This window comes from Pinus tabuliformis, chromosome 1_2 (genome assembly GCF_031772625.1).
Source record: "Pinus tabuliformis cultivar Carrire ecotype Pingquan chromosome 1_2, CPIR1, whole genome shotgun sequence".
NCBI classification, from domain to species: domain Eukaryota; kingdom Viridiplantae; phylum Streptophyta; class Pinopsida; order Pinales; family Pinaceae; genus Pinus; species Pinus tabuliformis.
This window is the reverse complement of record NC_142298.1, coordinates 1,098,207,886-1,098,229,589: the sequence shown is the minus strand read 5'-3', so window position 1 is coordinate 1,098,229,589 and position 21,704 is coordinate 1,098,207,886. Positions and strand designations below refer to the sequence as shown.

Sequence of the window (21,704 nt, the reverse complement as noted above, 5' to 3'; positions counted from 1 at the left end):
TGCCCAGAATCAAAGCTACATATCAAAGAGCCAAGGGAGCCACTGAATCACTCTGTTATATGAACCAAAGGAGGCCACATGGACCCATACCCTACCAGCAGGAACTACAAGGGACACCCGAGACATATTATGACCCTTACCAAGCCACCTTCATGCCTTCTTGGGGTCCCCCTGCTCATCCTTCCTGGTTCACACCTCCTCCTTATTCCTTCACAGATCCATATTATGCCCAACCAGCTGCTCATTCGTTTCACTCTTATGCTCAGCCACAGCCTCAGTGGAATGCACCTTATCAGGAGTGGAGGCCCCAGTACAACTCTCATCCCGCTCATTTTCCTCCACCACCTGCTCATCCACAACCATCACCTCCTCCTCCACCAAGGCAACCCCAGATGCCTACCCAACCACAATGCCATCCATCTCCATCTCAAACTCACACCTCCACTCATTTACCCGTACCATTTCAAAAGCCATGCAATGGAGTAGCTCAACTTAATTGCAAATCTGAGGCACAGCATATCCAAACAACTCCTTTTGAGCTCAATGATGTTCACCAAAGCTCAGGAAGAGTGTTGCAAAAGAGAGAATCTATTGACAACATTGAAGGACCAAAAGCAAAAGAAGATTCCAAAGAGGAGATCAAAGAACCATGGGCTGCACTTGATGAAGAGAAGAGATCTAAATTAGAGACCGAGAGAGTTCCCTCATGGTTATCATCAAATCCTCCATGTACTCAAGAGAAAGATCAACAAAAAGAGGAAGATCAGAAGGTCATGATAGAAGGTGACATGAAGAATGATCCAAATCAGCAAGATGACCAAGGATATCAAAGCTATATTGAGATATGGTTTCAGAAGGTCACTAAGTTGCAGCAGTACTTTCTTCCTCAGTTTTGTTTGATCCCTTCAACGCCAGATCATTTGGTCTCTGAGATCTGGATACTTGTCCAAGCATGCATTTCGAGCCTTCACATCATTTTTTCTCTAATCTCGATGTGCACATGGCTCCATTGGAAGTATTCTTATACTTGAAAATGATTTTGTTTTTCAAGTAGGGTAGGGTAGAAAAAAAAAAGAAAAAAAGAGAAAAAATGAAAATAAGAGAAAAATAAAAATCTAAGGTGAAAACCTCCTTGGAGGCGCCTTAGATTGGCTCATTGATTGAAAACCTCCATGAGGCGGTCAATGGGTTGGAAAAAAGAGAAAATAAAAATGGAATAAGATCTTTGGGTGAAAACCTCCCTTGGAGGCGCCCAAGGCAGGCAATTAGGGTGAAAACCTCCATGAGGCGCCCTAGTTATTTTTCATAAAAAAAGAGAAAAAAGAAAAAGAAAAATAAAGCTAATATCCATTGAATAATTTCATGTTGCAGCAATGACATTGCAGGTTAAAGAAGGACGTTTCATGACAAGAGGAGCACTCAAATAAGGGTCAAAGGACTTTTTCTTGTGCCTTCTACAGGAAGCTCTGTATTTCTACAGGAAACATCCTGTAGAACCTTTGGACGAACCAAATCCAATTTCAAAAGTGAATCTGATGGTGGGAATCTATTGATCAGGCCTACAAGCACTTGTGTGTCCATCCCGTGCCTTTATCCATCATTTTTTTCACCTCCTTGTGCTTCTCATTGTGCTTCTACAGGAACTTCCTGTAGAAATTGTGGGAAACTAGGCATGCATTTCAAAAAGTGGTTTGGCAAGCATGGTAGCTTCCTCAAGGGTTCAGAAGTCCTCATGCAGTCTTCCAACTCCTCCTCCATCATCTCTATACCTGCATCACAACCAAAATTCATTTTGTCATCCCATGCAACCAAAATGCAAAGTGCCTTGAAGCAAAAACACATAGAGCAGAATTTGTTTTTGCCATAACTTGAAAACCATGCATCCATTTGACAAACTGTTTTATGGGGAATTGTACAAGGTTGATGAAAACATGCCTGAGCAGTTTCATGCAATTCCGGTGCACGGTTTCCAAGAAATCAGCCTCCATCACCATCAGCCATTTTTGCATTTTCTCCATATCCGTGCATCTGTTTTAAAACATGTTTCATGGGGAGATGCACATGGGTGATAGTAACCTACCCAAGCAGTTTCAGCCGATTCTGATGCACGGTTTCCGAGAAATCGAGCTCTGAAATCTTCAGCCATTTTCCATTTTTCTCGAAATCCGTGCATCCATTGATCACGATTTTGCTATGGGAGATGCATAATGATGATAGGAACATGCTCACCAAGTTTTAGATCAATCCGCTTCACCGTTTGGGAGAAATGGCAAAAACAAGTTCTGGTCCTGTGAAAATTCAATGGCAGCAGTTTGAGGGTGCAGATCTGAACGTGGAAATGAACTCTTGTTGCATGCATCTGGCCAGAGGACACCTGCACAAGGAAACCAGCCATGAATCAACAACCAAGCCATCATGCAACCATAAAATCAAATGCATGCAGCAATGACAGCCCACAACAGCTCACGGCAGCCATTCAACTTCGAGGTATGTGACTGATCTCATTCTTCTATTGCATAGATTTAATTTGAAAACTGCATGAATTGATGGGATGGTGGAATTAAGCCACGAATAGAATAAGTTTAACCCGACATCCAGTCCTCTAGCATTCATGAAAAATCACGTAGCTTGCGTGGATAGCCATTCACGTGGAAGTTGAGAAACACAAGCAATGGTAGATGTGTTGAACTCCAGTGAACAGGGCATCAGTTGATTAACAAGTAGAAGACATGCAGTTCATAACATCACTTCAGTTTGAAAAAGCCAGCGCGCATGTTTTTTTTCACCTCACCACAAGTCACGCAGTAATTCAAGGGACGCTCGACTGAAACTCTCACCACTCCTTGTTCAACTGCGGTCAACTGAAGCGCATGTCCACCATCCAGATCAGTTAAACAATGGTGCTCTACTGATTTCTGCCTTTTATTCTCGAGATCTCTTCAGTTCTTAAAAAAATTCCCACCTGTCGCACTCTACAGGCGTTTTCTATAGGAAGTCGTCTACAGGAAAGGCAGAGAACAGCTCTGTAGAAGGGAAACCCGAGATTTTTGTCAAAATTCAAGCTTGAAATGAGAAAAGTAGTTAAAGCTCGTGTCCAAGGTTACCAGGGTTCTTGAAAGTGTTGATTTCAGAGTTTTTTAAACGCATTATAGATCTGTTAATGATGGAGAAATCTGTTTGAATTCAGAATCTGATCAAAAGAACATATCCAGCCACCCTGTGTGACTGTGAGTTGCAGTCAAAAGCATGCATGGTGTTTGCAGGACTTACAGTTACCAATGGCTACTGCACATGCATTGTTGTGAGCACTGGCATGTTTACAGAAATAGGTAAAATTCAGGCACAAATTCAGGAAGCTTCAATGGAATGTCATGATCCCCCTTTGAAAGGAAGTTAGATGAATTTGGTGAAAGACTGACAACAGTGATTGGTGCCATTTGTATTCTTGTCTGGATCATGAACTACAAATATTTTCTTTCATGGGAAGTCATAGATGGGTGGCTAAAACAATATCAGGTTTTCCTTTGAGAAATGTACGTACTACTTTAAGATTGTTGTTGCTCTGGCAGTTGTTACTATACTAGAGGGATTGCCTACTGTGATTACTACATGTTTGGCTCTTGGCACTCATAAGATGGCACAAAAGAATGCTATTGTGCGTAAGTTACCGAGCGTGGAGACTATGGGTTGCACCACAGTGATTTGCTCTGATAAGACAGGTACTCTTACAACCAATCAGATGTCTGTCAGTGAGTTTATAGTCATAGGGCACAGTGCTGGTTCACTTAGAGAGTTTACTGTTGAAGGAACAACATATAATCCTGAGGATGGAAAATATTGGATTGGTCTGCACATAATATGGGGGAGGATTTAGAAACTCTGGCAGAAGTTGCTGCAGTTTGCAATGATGCAGGGATATCTTGTCAAGGTCACCAGTTCCATGCTACTGGTATTCCCACTGAGGCAGCCTTGAAGGTATTGGTTGAAAAAATGGGAGTTCCAGACCCAATGGCAGGTGATAAAAGTGCCATTCTCAACAGTGGCACAGTGCAATTGGGCAATTATGATTGGTGGATACAAAGATCAAAGAGGCTGGCTTTATTGGAGTTTGATTGTGATCGAAAATCCATGGGTGTTATTGTCATGGAACCAATGGGACAAAATCGTCTGCTAGTAAAAGGCGCCATGGAAAATTTGCTTGAAAGGAGTGCTTTTCAACAACTTGCAGATGGATCAGTTGTTGAATTAGATGATGCATCAAGGGAATTACTCTTGAGCAAGTTTCATCTAATGAGTTCAAAGGCTTTGTGTTGTTTGGGCATTTCTACAGGAAGTTCAGAGAAAGGGCAGCAGAAGGAGAAATTGGTCGATATTTTAGCTAAGGAGGCGGCACCTTTGTTGGCCACCCTAAGCACATCCATCCCCTCCATGAACACTCATTTCTTCAGGGTTCGGGCACAATTTAGTCATGGTTCAACCTTCTACAGGAAGCTACAGGACTTTCTACAGGAAGTTCTGTATTTTTACCAGAAACATCCTGTAGAAGCCTTTGGGCAGGCCAGAATCAAGTATGGAGAGGGATTTGAAGCTTGAAGTCTGTTGAGGAGGCATGCAACCACTCTTCGCTTCCATTCTCCATGGGTTTTATCCCCTTTCACCACCATTTCAACCATCATATTAAATATACTTACACAATCATACCAAGGCTGAGAATTCTCTAGGAAAAGGAGCAGACAGTGGGAAGAGCAGAAAGGGGGAGAAGATGAAGGCTGCCACAGCCAAGCTGAAAGGAAAATCGCCCACAGCCAAGTAGGATACAGTGGTGCTGTCTGTTTCTACAGGAAGATAGAAGACTGTTTCTACAAGAAGCCAGCGAACTGTTTCTACAGGAAGTTTGAAAAGAGGGAAGCCAAAGGAGAAGTCAGCCGAGATGTTAGCCAAAGAAGCCACCAGGGCCATCAGATGAGGAGAGAGATTGGTTGCTCAGAGGATGAGCAACACTTTCAGTAGGGGGGTGATGATGAGCCCCAAAAATGTACAATTATTTGGGCTCATTCAACCTCCTAAGTTGGCTTAGTCCACCATTCTCATTTGTTTATTGCATGTTTTTGATTATTTTTATGTTAATAGAGTGAATTTGGTTAGTCATTATGCCAACAAGTCTAATGGGTGCTTTGTGTAGCCTTTTTGGTCAACTTGGAGACAAAATTGAAGGTCTTAATGAGCACTTGGCAGCCAAATTCGTGGGAGAACAAGCTAGAGGATTTGTAGGAAGATGTCCCCCTCATTTATGGGCCCTTACCTCGAATTCTCCACCATCAGCTCGGAGTTCAAGGGCCACCGAATCAATCAGCTCAAGGGCAGCCAAGCAAGTCAAGTTGGACTGCTGTTAACTACAAGTCTTGGGCAGCCAAGTCCCTAAACTTTAGGAGGACTGTTGGGTCCTCAAATTGTATAAATAAGAAGGCTTAGGGCCTCATTTGGGTTAGCTAGTGGGTAGTCATTTTGTAGCTAGTGGTTAGTCACTTGTCTCAACCAGTAGTTAGTCATTTTGTAGTTCGATTTTTAGGCCATGGATTAGCTTTGCTTTCAGCTCATTCTCAAGCTCTCCTTGTGGACAGTTTTGATGTAACTCTTCATTCTTGTTTAATAAAGATGAATCCAACTTTGCACCAGCTCTAAATCTCTCTTGGGAGGCTGTAGCTCTTGGGGTTGGGCCCATCTCAAGCGCTCAGTACCTCCCTTGTTTATCTTTATGTGTTTGTTGTGTTCTTAAAATAAAATCTACTCTTTAGACTTACATCTTGCTTTATTATGTAGATTTCTTTTGATGGTTAAAGTAGTTGTTTATGTTAGCATATATTGATAGGATATTGACAAGGAAAATCTCTACAAAAACGCCATCAAGTACCTTGGATCTCACCTCTCCTTCAGTGGGATAATGAGCTGGGACCAATGTAACCTTGCTGCCAACAAAAACACTTTCTTTGCTTCACCATGCAATCACTAGTGTTTGAATCTCATTTGCAGAACTCGATATCAGTTTGGATGCATGTTTAGGGTTATAATCACTTAGTTTCATAATCGTTTCACATGGTTTCACTGCAAATAAACTTCTGTTCATTTCCTTTGTTGTTAGGTCAGATTAGAGTGAAGTAACTAGGTCATAGGTTTTATAACTAGATCTTTGTTTTCTTGCATGTCTTTGTTGGTTCAGTTGTAAACACTATGCAGGGAACCTTCATCACCTCCTCGTTCATCTAAGCCTCGTCCAGATCATCTTCTCCATCACCAAGTCTGTTTCCTCATCTCCCATCTGCTCTTTTGCCACGTAACCCTACCTTCTTGCTCTTCCTTTGCCTAAACCTTCGTTGATGCAAGTCAGCCTTCCACATCATCTCACCACTCCATCTATCAATTCCTAGGTCACTTCAGACCCCCATCCTACCTCCATAACCATCCATGCATCTTCCATCAACCATCCATCCTCAAAAATCCAATTCGTAAACATCCTGTAGAAGAATTACAGAACATCCTGTAGAAGCTTCCTGTAGAAGCCCCTGCAGACTTCCTGTAGAAGTTCATGAACACGGTTGCATGTTCTCCAGACTTTGTGAAACTCTCAGAAAGAATACTGGGGATCCCGTAGACCCTCTCTGTACCATCCCAACCTTTCCCAAAGCATTTCATCCCTTGATCCATCCCTGCACAGTGGAAAACTAGTTAGAAGCACATGCATGATAATTTCAACAACTTAATGAAAAAATACAAAAACATATCTTTTCAGATGCAAGTAGCTTAGATTCATGTATTTCAACTCACTGCAAGTAATGGCATCATTGGTAGAAGTTTCATTCACATTTTTGCATTGTAAGGGTCAAGCTAGTCAAATTAGGGTTTATTAGGGTTTCCATGCTTTGTTGGCTTTCAATTTCCTTTTTGCAAAGTAGGTTAGCTTCCTTCAAGATAGCTTTCGTCCATCACTCATAAAGCTTCTTCTGAGAGCATATAGAAGTTGGCTTGAGCCCTAGTGGACTTGTGCCAGCTGACCAAGTGACCGCTGCTACAAGAGCTAGTACTTGTGCATACAGGACCGTCGCTTCCAAGTTTGTACGAACTACCGGGTTGATAGAATTAGAGATAGGGAGCCCCCAGGAGTTGTAGCATTATTGCTACAATTCTGGAGCCCACCAGTCGCCAGATAGATGATTACAACCAGAAATGTGTCCAGACTTTATCTATCATGAAAGTTGGATCTGTGTCGTTCTCCCAGGAAAGCTGAGCTTCAATCTCCTCTCCCTAACAGTGGCACTAATTATGTTATCACTCCAAGAAACTCTCCTAGGTTGTAGCTTGGAGATGCCTAGTAACATGTAAATTTAACTATTGTTGCAGGTTTAATGGAAGGAATGATGGTTTAGTTCAAGCCAAATAACCACTTCTACTTTGTTTCACTCTAGACATGCATGAACACCCTCAGACTAAAAGGCTTTAGACCACCAATGATCACAGTTTAGATATTTAGGTGAATATGGAGAATACTAACAACACCAGCAGATACACAAGACCATGTGATGGCCGATTGCAACTAGTACAGAAACCTGCAAGTCTAATCTACTAATGCAAAGACAGGATGACAACTCTCCGGCATTAGATAGAAAGAAACCTGAGTAACCTATTCAGTGATGCATTCAATATTCCAACACAAAGATAAGATGATAGTTATCTAGTGCTAAACATTAAGAGATCAAGAACACAGCATATCAGACACAAGCTTAGAATAGAGGAAAATGGACAGTGAGCAGTTAACAGAAAAAGAAGCTTGTATTTGCTGAAAATGAAGATGAGACGCTGCAAGTGACAAAGTGTCTACAGTCTCCAGAAGTTGAAACTTACATTAAATGCCAACCTTGATTACATCTTGCTTCTGGATATTTATAAGTTTATAATACTATGGCACTCGGCCGTTTAGGTATGGAGGGGTCATAATTGACCACCAACTACATTTAACTACCTGATGGATTCTCTAAGCGAGGTGGCTTGTTTTAGTGGATGAATCTAATCTGCTCAGGTGCTGTGCTATCCTTTAGGCAGTTGGAGAGCTCGTATTGGTTGAGTCTATGATTGATAAATTTAGTTACAGAGTCGTGCTATGTCCTTTTCTCCCTTGGCCATGTTTTCTGTTAAATAGGGTTGTTGGGGGTCTAACTATGACTGATGATAGTGGAGCTGGTCATCTCCTTCTTGGGGCAGCAGAATGGTCGGAGGACGTGGAATGCATGGGTAGGTGTATGATTTGGGTGAGCGAGAAGAATGTTTGTCAGATCGGGGAAATGAACGGCGGAGATGGCTCGATGGAGGCTATCGGCCAAGGTGAGAGTAGGGTGAGTTGGGGTCGTTCGATCTTTAGCGGGCAGATCAGACAGTCATAAGGAAATGGAGTTGCACGTGAGTTTAACGGGCATGGGCGGTTTGGTCGGGTGGTAATGGTTTTCATCGCACTACTTTCGGGTGTTAAGCGGTAAATGCCTAGGGTCGAGTGATTCCATTCAATGATTGACACATAAAAGTGGATGAGAGAGAAAAACTGCTCTCATCGCGTGCTATCGTTCGATCAAGTTTCCAACACGATGAGTGCAAAGACCTTCGGATCAAGCGGAGATGCATCTGATGGCGGAAAATTGTTAAATTGGAAACAAGGCCCAAACTCCATGTGGGTTAGGTTATTTATGATAGTTGATATTTTTATTGGATCCCTCTCGTCAAGAGGTGTAGGATTGATCCAAAGATAATCCGATTCCGATATGTATTTATGGAGATATGAATTTATTTAGATTATGGATTTATTATCTAGCTAGCCAGCATCTTATGTAGGCTCAAGAAGCCCATACGTCATGTCTATTCAATCATCCTTGCTTTTAGTATAAATAAGAGAGGATTTGTAGTCATTAGACACACACTCTTTAGGTGATCTCCCCTCCACATCTTGGGTTTTTGGAGAAGGAGAGATACCAAAGAGTATGATGCCCTAACTGCAAAATGATGCCCTAATCCTATGCAGGACAAGAAGACATCTATTCGCTAGCAAATGATGAATCTCTATATGTTGTTCAAGGAAACCAGATACGTTGTTCATCTCTATACGCTATTCAGGAAATATGATACATGGTGAAACCATATACACTATACGTTGCTCATGTATATATATATATATATATATATATATATATATATATATATATATATATATATATATATATATATATATATATATATATATACGCTGGCTTAACAAGCCCTAGCTGCAGTCTCAAATGAAAACACTTGTATATACACAACAATGGAAATAGAAATTACCCTAACTATACTCAGGGGAGAGATCCTCACACGCAGTTAGATTATGGAAGACATTACATTGAGAAAATTCATATGCTGTAATGAATTCATCTAGCCGTTGTTATGGGAGACAATTTATACGCTGAAATGGGTACATCTAGCTCCAGATCATAGTGAATGTAATATGCATTTCATGGATGTGATACGCTCTTCTTAAAGAGAAGTAATACGCTATCCAGAAGACATATCATGCATGAAGATAAAAGGAATGATGTCATACCCTAGATCTGGCAGCGTGGTAGATCAACATATACACAGACCCTGGATCTGGTAGCGTGGTAGAGATATGTGGAATATATACCGCAAGGCATATATCATTGTCATAGTCATATACGCTCAATGCAGTGACACAATGAATATATATACGCACAGTAATACACGCAAGTGCATACACAACGACTTCATGAATGGTTATACTATGGGAATACATGCTGTTATGAATAACGCAGTCATGGTATTATAATATCGGTCATGACATTAGTATAACGCAGTCATAAATAGCAATGCATATATACGTTGTTGAATAACGTAGCTATGGGAATACATGCTATGAATAATGTAGTCATGACAATATATATATACGCTGGCAAATACATGTTGTAGTACCACAATGATGATATACGCATAGCATGGAGATGCACTATCATGTCAGCTGAACACAAACCTGTTCAGTGGAATTGTGTCAGCATATTAAATGACATGGCATGGCATGGCATGAAAGACACTCTATGTAGAATATGGACGTCATGAGATATATGAGCAGCATGATGAATATGGACATCATGAGATATATGAGCAACATGATGAATATGGACATCATGAGATATATAGGCAGAATGAAGTAGATCATGGACACCATGATGTATGGGCAGCGTGATGTATGAGATCATGAGCAGCATGATGATGCATGATGGTGCTACATAGTAAGGTGTGGCTCATGGATGAGATGCAGAACAATGATAAGTGACGGAGTCACCTTGGAGAATCAGTTGAAGCATAATGTCTTCAATTGATCTCATCATTATACGAAATGATCTATGCTAGATCTAGATAAGTCAAAGTGTTGACTTCTGTTGTAAATGTATTATCTCTCTCTCTCTTTCTCTACTGAAATTTGAAGAACATAAAAGAAGAATTGATCAAGGGTTTCCCCACACATTGTGGGGTTTGTCCACATCTTGTGTCCTCTTGTCTTGGCTTGTCTTCTGTAATTTATATTTATGTTCTATCTGCAGTTTATCTTAATGTTGATGTGATTGTTAACTATGAAAATTTAAATAAATTTCTCTAGCATAGAACATACCTAAAAATAACAAAAATGGTTGAGCGGGTCACCTTTATTGGGTGTGATGGGAGTTGTTGGATCGGCGGGGTGATCAACAGTGGGGATGCAGCGCGACGAGTTATGAATGCCCGAACACATATGGTAGGGTTTTATGGTTGGTTTGGGGTTTTGTGCTTGGGGCTGAGGCCAAAGGGGGTTACTCTGTCGAGTTTAGGAGAGAAATAGGGGAATGGAGGTGTTGAAGAGTAAGCAAGGGTAGGAAGAAAAGGAACAATGACCAAATGTGAGCCCTCTTTTGGACACAACCCAGCAGACCAAGCTTTTCTCTAACATTAGAAAGTCAGCGTTGCATAGCAGGGCTAATAGGGTCCACTATGCATGTTATTCTTAAATAAGGTCCACTATGGTATAATTTAATAAATGTAATGGGGCCTCATTAAATATGGTCCACTGGATAGTTAGGGGTTGTTATTATTAGGGTCTCTCAATTAGTTATAAATAAGGCTGGAGTCCCCTTTATAAGTTGTGTGGAGTTTATTGTATTTGAAGGGTAGCTCACTATAATGTTGTACCTTCAAAGAGGCAAGTGAACAGGAGTGGATTCCTTTCATAAAAGGACCAATTTTATGGTGTTACTCTACCTTAAGGGTTTTGATATTAATAAAGTGTGGAGAATTTCTTCCCTTGGTTATATTTTATATGATAACATTGTTAGATTAATTTTCGGATAGGTTGATCAAACTACATCGATTCATGGATTCCTTTTTTGGGTGAATGTGTATGGAATAATATGATTGATCCACATGGCCAAGGCCTTAGCCAACATATCTTAAGAAACATTCCTGAGGGTAGTTTATTTCTAACTTGGTATTAGTTTAGGGCGTTTGGCTTGGGGATGAATTGAATAATTCCTTAAATTTTGTTGGTTCCCAGTTTTTATTGAGAAAATTCCTTGTACCCATGTGAGAGCCTTTACATGGGAGAGGAAAGGGTTGATCAGAATTCCTTAGTGGAGTTCCCCAAATGTAACAAATTATTGGGTTTTTGCTGCCATATATAGCATGATGGTAGGGATGGAAGACCACTCTAATGCACACATATTACTGAAGAGGGGAAAATCACAGAGTGGTGTCTCCACCTAATTTTAGGTTGATATTGATAAACCTTAGGGTGAGGGTAGAGAGGAATAAAAAGAGAGGGAGAACCAATAGGTTATTTATAAATTATCTTGATTATATAAACATATCATTGTAAATTATTAAGGTACTTCACTTAGGTTTTAGATTAGGTTTTACGAACAATTAATAAAGAAAAGTAAAGAAACAATTTAGAGTTAATTTATCAGAGATTCTTTTAGTGGGTGAGAGTACTTAACTATGATAAAGATCAATAAATATTGAAGGAAATGACCTGAAGTTTTCTATTGTAGTTGCTAAAATGATCTAAACAAGAGATTTCAGATAGTTCTCCACCATACCCTAGAGGATCCAGGGAAATCTAGAAAGATTGGTTCATCATCAAGTAGGCATGGATGGACAAGGGACATAAGATGACGACATATTTTCCTTTCCAATTGGTAATCATATGACTTAAAATTAAATGTGTGAACTCCATATACTACACTATAAAGATACTTCCAAAGTTATTAAATATGCACTTAATTGGTGAGGGGCTTATGCTAACATTTTACTTACATATTTCGCTGTAATGTGAAGTAGAATCACATAATTTGTCATATTCATTATCTTTTTATTGCAAAATGGCCCTTATTTCTCTCTTTGCAATAAAATTCAAAGCTCACATTTGTGAAATATTTCTTTAATTAATTTCCAATTCCTAGTTAAGTTATAGAAAACATATCAAAATGTTCAAGGATTATTTCCAACTCCATAGTGTTGTACACTTTGGGGGTTTTTATTATGGTCAAATATACTTGAATGTGGAAACTTCATTTTTTGTTTATATGTAATGGTTTTATAGACAAGTAGTATACATTTATACTATTGAAAGGTTATCATGCCAACATATTATGCTTTATAATTGGTGGCTTCAATGTTCGGAGTTGTCGAATATGGTCTTTGTCAGAGACTCAGACTTATATCAACATGGATGACATTTGACACAAATATGACTCAATGAAAAAATTCAATACGATACAAAGGTTTTGTTTAGTCAATTTAGGGTTCCTAAATTGATGTCATTAATTGTCAACCCGGGGCTCGTAAGCTGATGAAGTGAAGGTGTACTATATGTACTTAAACAACCTCTTAGAGTTTTTGTCGTTTGGGGGTGTTGTTTGTGGTTGATTTATCTTCCTAAAATGGAATGATGATTATAGACAGATGAGTGCAAGTGTGTGAAAAGTGAGTTCTAGATGAGTGAAAGTGTGTGATTGGTGATTTCTAATTACTTGCTGAATTTGTAAAGGAAAAGAACTTGAAAGAAATGAATAACTTGAAATGACTTGAAAGTAAATGACCACGTTCTAATGGCATTAGTCTCTACTCATATTGCTGCAAATAAAAGAAACAAGAAAATCACTTCAAGGACTGATGATAATGGTTATCTCTTCCTAACTCCCTGCTTCTACCACATAGTACTGTGTAAAACACGATTAGGAAGTAGCTGAAGACAAATCCAAGAATTGATAAAAACTCTAAATGACAAATTATAACACTACTAAGCTTTTTCCATCATACTGCTTCCTACATATGTGATTATGTGTAACAAGTGGAAAAAGTATTAGTGCCACAAGCCAAGACTACTTAAAAACAAGCTGCAATTAATTAGTGTTCTGTTCTCTGAAAGATAAACCATTCATGATAAAGAGAGCATAAATTAGTTAGCATCCAGCTTGTAAAACTAAGCTAAAAACTAATCTAGAAAACAGAGTAAAAAGGGCAGCATTACGAATAAGACAACTGCAACTACCATTAGATATTAAAGCAAATACAACACACTCAATTCCCGGGTTAAAAACCTGCAAAGAAGCAAATCTGATCAGTGAAAATAAAGGCTGCAGCAATGAAAAGAAATTAAGCTGTACATAACTCAAGAAAAGGAAATGTTGTATGTGAAATAAAGAAATTGCAGAAGTATAAACATGAAATACTTATACAAGGGCAGTCATGAACGGGGGCCCTCCATCCATACAACCCACAGACAACTCAGATGCTTTAAAACTTCAAAACAGCACTGTTTCCATTACTTCATATGCAGAAATACATAGTCAAAAGTGCTGGAACAACTCTATAAAAACAGAGTTCAGAAAGGTGCTAAAATTCTCACAAGTTCATAAACTACAACAGCTAAAAAGTTAACATAAGCGTACGCAGACGCAAGTATTTATAGGCATCTGCAAGATGGCCTAATGCGTAAAGCATAAAACAGAAAATAAACTGAATATCATGCGTATTAAAGGTGCAGTGAACATGTCATATGATTCATGGTCGAGCTGGAGGTCCTGGTCGTTATGGGCAATGAATCCAGCATTGGATCATGTTCCCCACAGCTTACAAAACACGGACAAGTCATCTTTTCCACTGACGTGACCAAACAGCTTACGCATCAACGTTAAGCTGGCTTTATTTGACCATAACTTGACCCCCTTTGACCGGAGGTACAGATGACGTGGCTAGCTGAACTGATGGCACAGGAACCTCGAGCACATATATTCCAACATGCCCACATGGCTCGTTCTGCAAAATAGCACGTGGAACCTTGAGATCAACAAAATGGCTGCGGAATCATTAGATGGCTGCGGAATCGCTGAATGGCTGCGGAATTGCCAGACAGCTGCGGAATCTCTGCAAATATGTCAAAAACTAAACAAAACAGTCACCCATTAGCAAAGCTCACTTGATCATGTTTAATGACAACTAATGTAATGATCTGGGTGGAAAATGAGGCAAAAGAGAGAGGAAAGTGATGAAAACAGTAGGTAATGATGGATGATAAGGTGTAAAGTAGAGGCTCTACAGGTTTCTCAAATTATCTTTCATTCCGGTTTGGATGGTTCAAGAAGTTTTTCTGTTGAACTTTATAAATTCAACATTTCAATGAGGTATTTGGAGCAAGGTTTTTTGTATGAGGCATCTACTTGTGTATATACCATCATTATTATAGAAAATGTTAACTTAGAAAACTTGAATCTTTCATGTATTGAATCATGTTTCAAAATTTGAATGGATGTGCTATTTATTACACTATTAGAAGCCTAAGTGATCTCACTTCATCTTTCTTTTTGACTTATGCAGAATTTTGATATTGTTGTGTACGTGATTTTTAAATTCAATGATATTAAATAGTTACATACACTTTTGGTTGTAGGTATTTGATTCCATTGCAACATTTCTATTTGCGAATTTTCTAGTTATTTGTGTTTCTTGACTATGAACAAAGACCACAAAGACATGTGTTCAAAAAAATATTTGCATGACAAGCTTGTTTATCTAGGAGCACTTAAATTTGTACCTCATAAAGTGTATAAAATTCTTGAAAACATGCCCATGCCCTGGGAGAGGGTATTAAACTTTTTTAATGTGTTATCATCATATATTATTGTTACACAGTAATCCTTATGTATATTTAGATTATTTAGTTTCCCAATATGGAAATAGAGGAGTTCATTCGGTGCATTATTCTTTTTGTATTTGATGAATGTTTCCTATTCATCTTTGAGATGTGAAGGTACTATATCACATAAGTAGGGCTATCGCTTTTTATAATGAGGTAAAATGGGTTGTTGAGCCCATATATATGGCATAGGTAAAGTTCATGTCTTTTGACATTTGGATTATGTTCTGTCTTTTCTTAGTTTTCTCATGAATACTTGTGCCTAATTGGAAGCTTGTTTGCAGTTGGGTAAAATGTGGATCATGATGCGGAGAGAATAAAGGGACATGTATCATTATAAAAGAATGTGTTTTCCACCATTTGATAATGAAGAACCCCTTTTAGATTATGCAAACAATTTGTTAGATGTGAACCCTCTTGAACCTATCCAGTTGGAGTTGCATGAGGAAGAAGATTATGTTGTATACTCATGGTTTTATGACCACAACCCCTTGTGAAAACACAAGTTATAAATTTTCCTAGTTATAGAATATGGAAATTATCACTTCCCATTCTAGAAACTTTCCATTATATCGCAGGATAACTACTTTATGACTTGATTGATAAAACCTATTTATATCTCCTGCATATGGAGTCATTTGACATAGAAAAATCATTGAACATTTGCATTCTAGGTATTATGAAGTCTATGTTGAGAAAATTGGTGCTTCAATATTTGGTCATCTATTTTGTTTTCTCTTTTCATAATTTTTATTGTTGTAATAAAGTTCAGACTTATATTGACATGTCTAGTTCAACATCAGGACGATGAAAGTTTGAGCCTTTGTATTGAGATATGGAGAAGGGTGATGGATGCTGGAATGATCTCAATGATATTAATAAGCTTATTATCCCCTCTCAACTTTCGAAAAAGTATAAAATTTCATTTCCTGATCTCTACAACACCAGGCCTGTGAATTTTAAGCTTTGTGTATATCACAAGTCCATGGTGATGTACATAAAAACTAAAGATCTAGGTTTACCAACATTTTATTTTGATCCTCTAATTCATCGAATTTCTTTTCATAAGACTAATTTTCGTGAGAGGAAAACTTACATGGAGGATGATGATGAAGTTTTTTTGTTCCAGAAGGTGTGGAAATTTTGTTGCACAATACACCACTTTACACAGATGCAACAACTGCAGGTATTGCATTATTGTTTACTACACGCCCATTCAATATGTGATCAGGTCATATGCAACGAGTGAAATATATTCCTTCTATTTCTAATTGGTAAAGGGAACAATGGTATGCATTTTTCTTCTACATGACAAATATTCATGTTCTTTAGTTGTGTTTTACATGTGCCATGGATTTGATTTCTTGAACGTTTCATGTCATGCATTCCTCCCACATATCCAATGACTGTTTGTGTGACCTATTAGAAGGTGCTAAAATGTTATGTGTTGAATGAATTTCATCATAGGCCTCCAAAGGATCAAAATAATAAATACTTATTTCACTCCCTACAAGATACCAAGTTTTTCCGTACAGTTGAGCTAGATTGGGCAGAGGCTAGGCGTCAACTTTGCAGACAAGGTTGCAATATGTTGAATCTTCTTATTCAATGAGGGAACTTGAAGTATCTTAATCTTGGTTATAATTTTAATCTAAAGCCTATGAAGACACTCACAGTGAAGGAGCATAAGAAGTCATGTTTTTGAAATTCTTTCCATTCATTTCTTGAAATTTTGCGGCTAACAAAACTGGTTGTCGATGAAAATATCTAATTTTGACTAGGAAATGTAGATGTTTTCCAATTATTGGATGTATTACAATATACCTTTTCACATGTATGGTAGTTGACTAGTATGTATCATTATAAGTATCATTTTATGTGGGAAATAAGAATGTGTAATGATATGGAGCATTTTATTTATTATCACTTTAACACTCGACCTATTGGGAAAGGACCTGAATTTGGATTTTCGGCTACAATGTGGAGAGTATGTTTTTTTCCTACGTGGTATAGTACCACTTCTAGAAAGATGGCTTGGAAAATTTCTTGCATGACAATTTCAAGGTTTTCATTCAAAGGGAGTGCAAAACATTGTGATGAAACAAAGGGTTCAAACTAATTTTTATTTGGAGCTTAGAGCAACTATCATGTATGATGTTCTTGATACAATTTCTGGTGATTTTAATTTTTTCCTTCTATGATAACTCAGAGAAAATGGATATTTTTACTGTCTGGAATGTATGACTTAGATTGAAATCACTTCAATGTTGATAGTAAAGAGTCCTGAGTTAATATGTTCTATATATGTTCAATCCTTTATTGGAATGTTATTTCTCCTCTTCCTAACTCATTTATCCCACTGTTTCTTTTAGTGTTATGAAATTTCTAAGTCTATTTATGATTCTCTTATCTAATTGTTGACATACTAGGTCATATTATGATATAAGGCATCAACAGAGCAAATATCACACCATTTTTCAATATTTGAGTGAAGCTTGACGTTGTTGGTAAGAAAACATCCCCTGGAAGGTACATGTTGAAATAGATCATTCAATTAATAATGATAAATTTGATTATTTTCTTTATTTATATTCTCTATTATATCTGAACTTTATAAATAAGATAACTGCTTTGGTACTCTACGTGTCTAGCCTACTAGTGCCAATTCAGAATATGATTCTTCGCTATGTAAAATCAAAATAATATTCGTGGACTAATGTTTCTCATTATAATTGTGAATGTATAAGGCACGGTGCAACTTTGGAAAAGATAATCTGTCAGGAAAATCTAGGAAGGTTCACATGTCTTTGGCAGAAAGAAGAGCATGCATGCTTTTATTTCCCCTACACTATATTGAATGGGTAGTTTTTAGTGTTCAAGATCCAAGAGGTATATAAATTACTAATAAATTTTGTTGATTTCTTAACAACAATGACAACATAATTACTCGAAATATGGACCCTATGTAACACCTAAGAAAGTTGTGGCCATCTATACCACTAAAGTGCATTGGCTGGAATCAAGAAAAATTCTTGCCATTCCTTTTCCACCACTCTCATATAACAGATGTTAGAAAACTCCTAATACTAGCACTCACATGAATGAAAGAAATTATAGTGTTCTTGTCCGATTAAATCAACAACAGAGGGAAGAGTCAAATCTTTTCGAGTAGGCATATGATAATACACATGAGGCATTATCGCATATTAGACATCATATTCTTACACAATGTTCCTTCAACGAAGTAATTCACATAATTAATCACTTAGAGATGTTAAATCAACGATGTTGAGATGTTGTTTGCTTGGGTTTCCAATGTCCAGTTGTGTTTCACATTGTTGGTGGGCATTGAATTTATGGACTTGTATAGCTATATAATCTCTGTGTATCAAACTGAACCTCTTGAGATAGTTACAGATGCATATCTTGATTAATATATTTGGTATGAGGGTGAAAAATTCCATATCTTTCCAAACTGGATCAAACCTACAAATTTTGAAACACCTCCACTTTTGGTATATAAGTGGTGTCATAGAATCAATAATTTGTAGGATATATAGAATACTAGTGAACTTCAATATCTTGTGATGCTTCAGATGAAATTTGAAAAGTTATTTGAAAAATTAGATTTGACAATGTTAAACAGGTAATTTTTTTGTTTTATGTTGGTAGTTTGTGAGTACTGAAAATATTTCTTTTGATTCAGTTATTTTTCTAGAATCTGAATTCGTAATTATTTCAGGCTTCTGCATTTGGTGCTCGAACACAACATTATTGATTATATCAACGCAAAAAATAAAATTATGTTATCATACAAAGATATGAGCCATACCATTTCATATGAGATCATACGAGGTCATCAATTTTCCTCCTTTGTTGTGCAATATTATGGTTTGGTCTTGGATCTCTTAGTCCTTGGTTTGAATTGGGAAAGTGAAATAGTTGGTCCTCGATAGATGACAAATGAATTTATTACTTACTGGGATATAAAAGTGGAGACGAGGCATCCTATAAGATTGTATTCTCCTTATATTGAAAATGTGCACATTCTTTTTCGATTCACTTATGAAGAGGAAAGGGATCTTATCCAACACTACCTTACAAAAAATCCAGATCTGAATAATGAAAACATTGTTGGTTACAACAAAAAGTGATTCCCTAGATATTCTCAAATGAGTCTCATGAAACATGATGGTAAAGAGGTGTTTTTTCCTTTCATTTGTTGTTTTTATTTCTTTCAGTAAAAACTCGAGGCACCTGAGATTACTCAAATATAAACTCAACTGTCTAGTCTCTTGAATATTTTGTTAATCTTGGGAGGAGTGTTTCCTGGGATATAAAGAACATATTCCCTCGTGTATCACAAGATTAGAATGGGAGAATAGTTTTTTATTTGTTTATAACAAAGATAACCCAAATTTTCTTTTCAACATGTATGTCCTTCTTACCCAGCTAGCCTATTTGTTTCCATGTATTGATAAGTTATATATTTTAGGAAAAAGGATAAAAGTTAAGTTTTTTGTGGATTTTTCATATGTAGGTGTGCATTTAAAGTTTTAATATTACTAGAGATAAGAATGTCTCTAGAAGCATTTAGAAATACCAAGGATGGAGTCTAGAATTTGCAAAATAAGCAAAGTAAAGAGTGCATTGTTGTTTCTTCCTTGCGAGTTGATGATGATTCATGAACACATGAAGGTGTTTGAGAATCATGTTAGGTAGATCCTCATTTCATTAGGTTCAACAACATTTAGAAAAATCATAAACATATGGAATACTACACTACTAGGTAAGTGCTTCTCATTATTGCAGTCTCAATTGTACTAGTTTTTCATGCATCTACTTGCATGATGCTCAGAGCTATTTTAGATTGTCAATTTGAATACATTTTATTATCTTATATGTTTATTACATGTAGGTTTGTCTTCTTTGATTAGTCCATGGCTTATAACTTATTTCCATGAAGAAAAAAATTCATACACATGAGTTGATCTATGTCCTTGTCAAATGTGAAATTAAATTCAAACACGTATAAATATTGGTATGAATTGCAAGATGCCAAGTAGGTATCTTTTGTCTCTTCATAGTAAAAGGATAGTAATATGCATGAAATAAATACTTAGTAAACTTAAATTTCTTGGTTAGATTTGAATATTATTATGAATATTTATGTTTCGTAAATTAGGTTTCCACTTTTTATCTTCTATACATCCAAGGAAATTGGAGTGTTTGGAATTCTATTTATAGGCCACAATTTAACACCACAAAGTGACCTATGTCATAATAAACATATGGATTTTGTTGTTACACACTTCGCTAGTGTTATGAGCCATGAGGAAGATCAACTTATTCCAAATTTGTATAAATAGATACACGTAAGTGTAGGCAAATTGTCTCTAGTTGAAGTTGTTTAAACGTGCAAGTTCAAAGTTGTGTTCTAAGATAGAAATATGGTCTATGGTAGGCCTCAAAGTTTGAATTTATAGACTCTCAACATGTTTAGGTTGAATATGCTTTAAAGAGGTAGGAATCAAAAACTCAGATTTGATGCTTAACTCTTGAAGATCTTGAGGTATGCTTTTTACTGGATCCTCTTTATAACTGTTGAACCTACTTTGGTTATAACACTCAATCCCTTTCTTGGACATTATAGGATTGATGGGACATAAGTATTCCTTTCATTAATACTCTCTTTTAAAAAGATAGACACACACTGCCTTGTGAAAATGGTTGGAAGGTAGGAACAAACTTCAAACGGTATCAGGAGTTGAAACAAATCCATTTTCGTACACTCTTTAGTGACATGATGGGAAGTTGTGGAGCGTGAATAATTATTGAACAAACTTTATTCAAGCTCTTGGTGGAGTAGAAGGCACTATGGATCTAATAGAGAACCAATCTAGTGATACTTTTAAAGCCAATATCTCCCATGGGACACACACGTCCATATTGATGATCAAGTATTTATAATAGGAGAATTCAACTACAATGCCTTGGAAACATAATGTTGATTTTTTTAAGTAATGGAAAAATATTTCATGTATAAATTATAGTCCAGCCAATATTAATTTGTAAACTCATATTGTAATACTTGACATTTCATATAATATAATTTATGTGTTGAAATTATTTATAATTCTACTTGATATTATTTAGTATTGTAATTAACATATGTAACTTTGGATTTTCATATTAGATGAGCATGCATATTGTATGGCATCATTTTAGTTTAGTCACAAAACCATACTAGTTCATTTATGTTGAGTAATTATAAACACATAAAACCAATCTAAAAATACTAAATTAGTAGTTTATATTGATTAATGATGAACAAAAATAAAATGAATATACAATGAATCAATGAGTCATTTATAATGATTAATAATGAAAATAAATGTAATGAATATAAGCTACTAAATCAGTTATTTATATAGTGAATATGACACTA

General features: G+C 37.0%; 1 pseudogene; it reads left to right on the top strand.

The window, feature by feature from the left end:
* Positions 1-3,858: 3,858 nt before the first annotated feature.
* On the top strand, positions 3,859-21,226 carry LOC149210004 (pre-mRNA-processing-splicing factor 8A-like; annotated as a pseudogene).
* Positions 21,227-21,704: the final 478 nt, after the last annotated feature.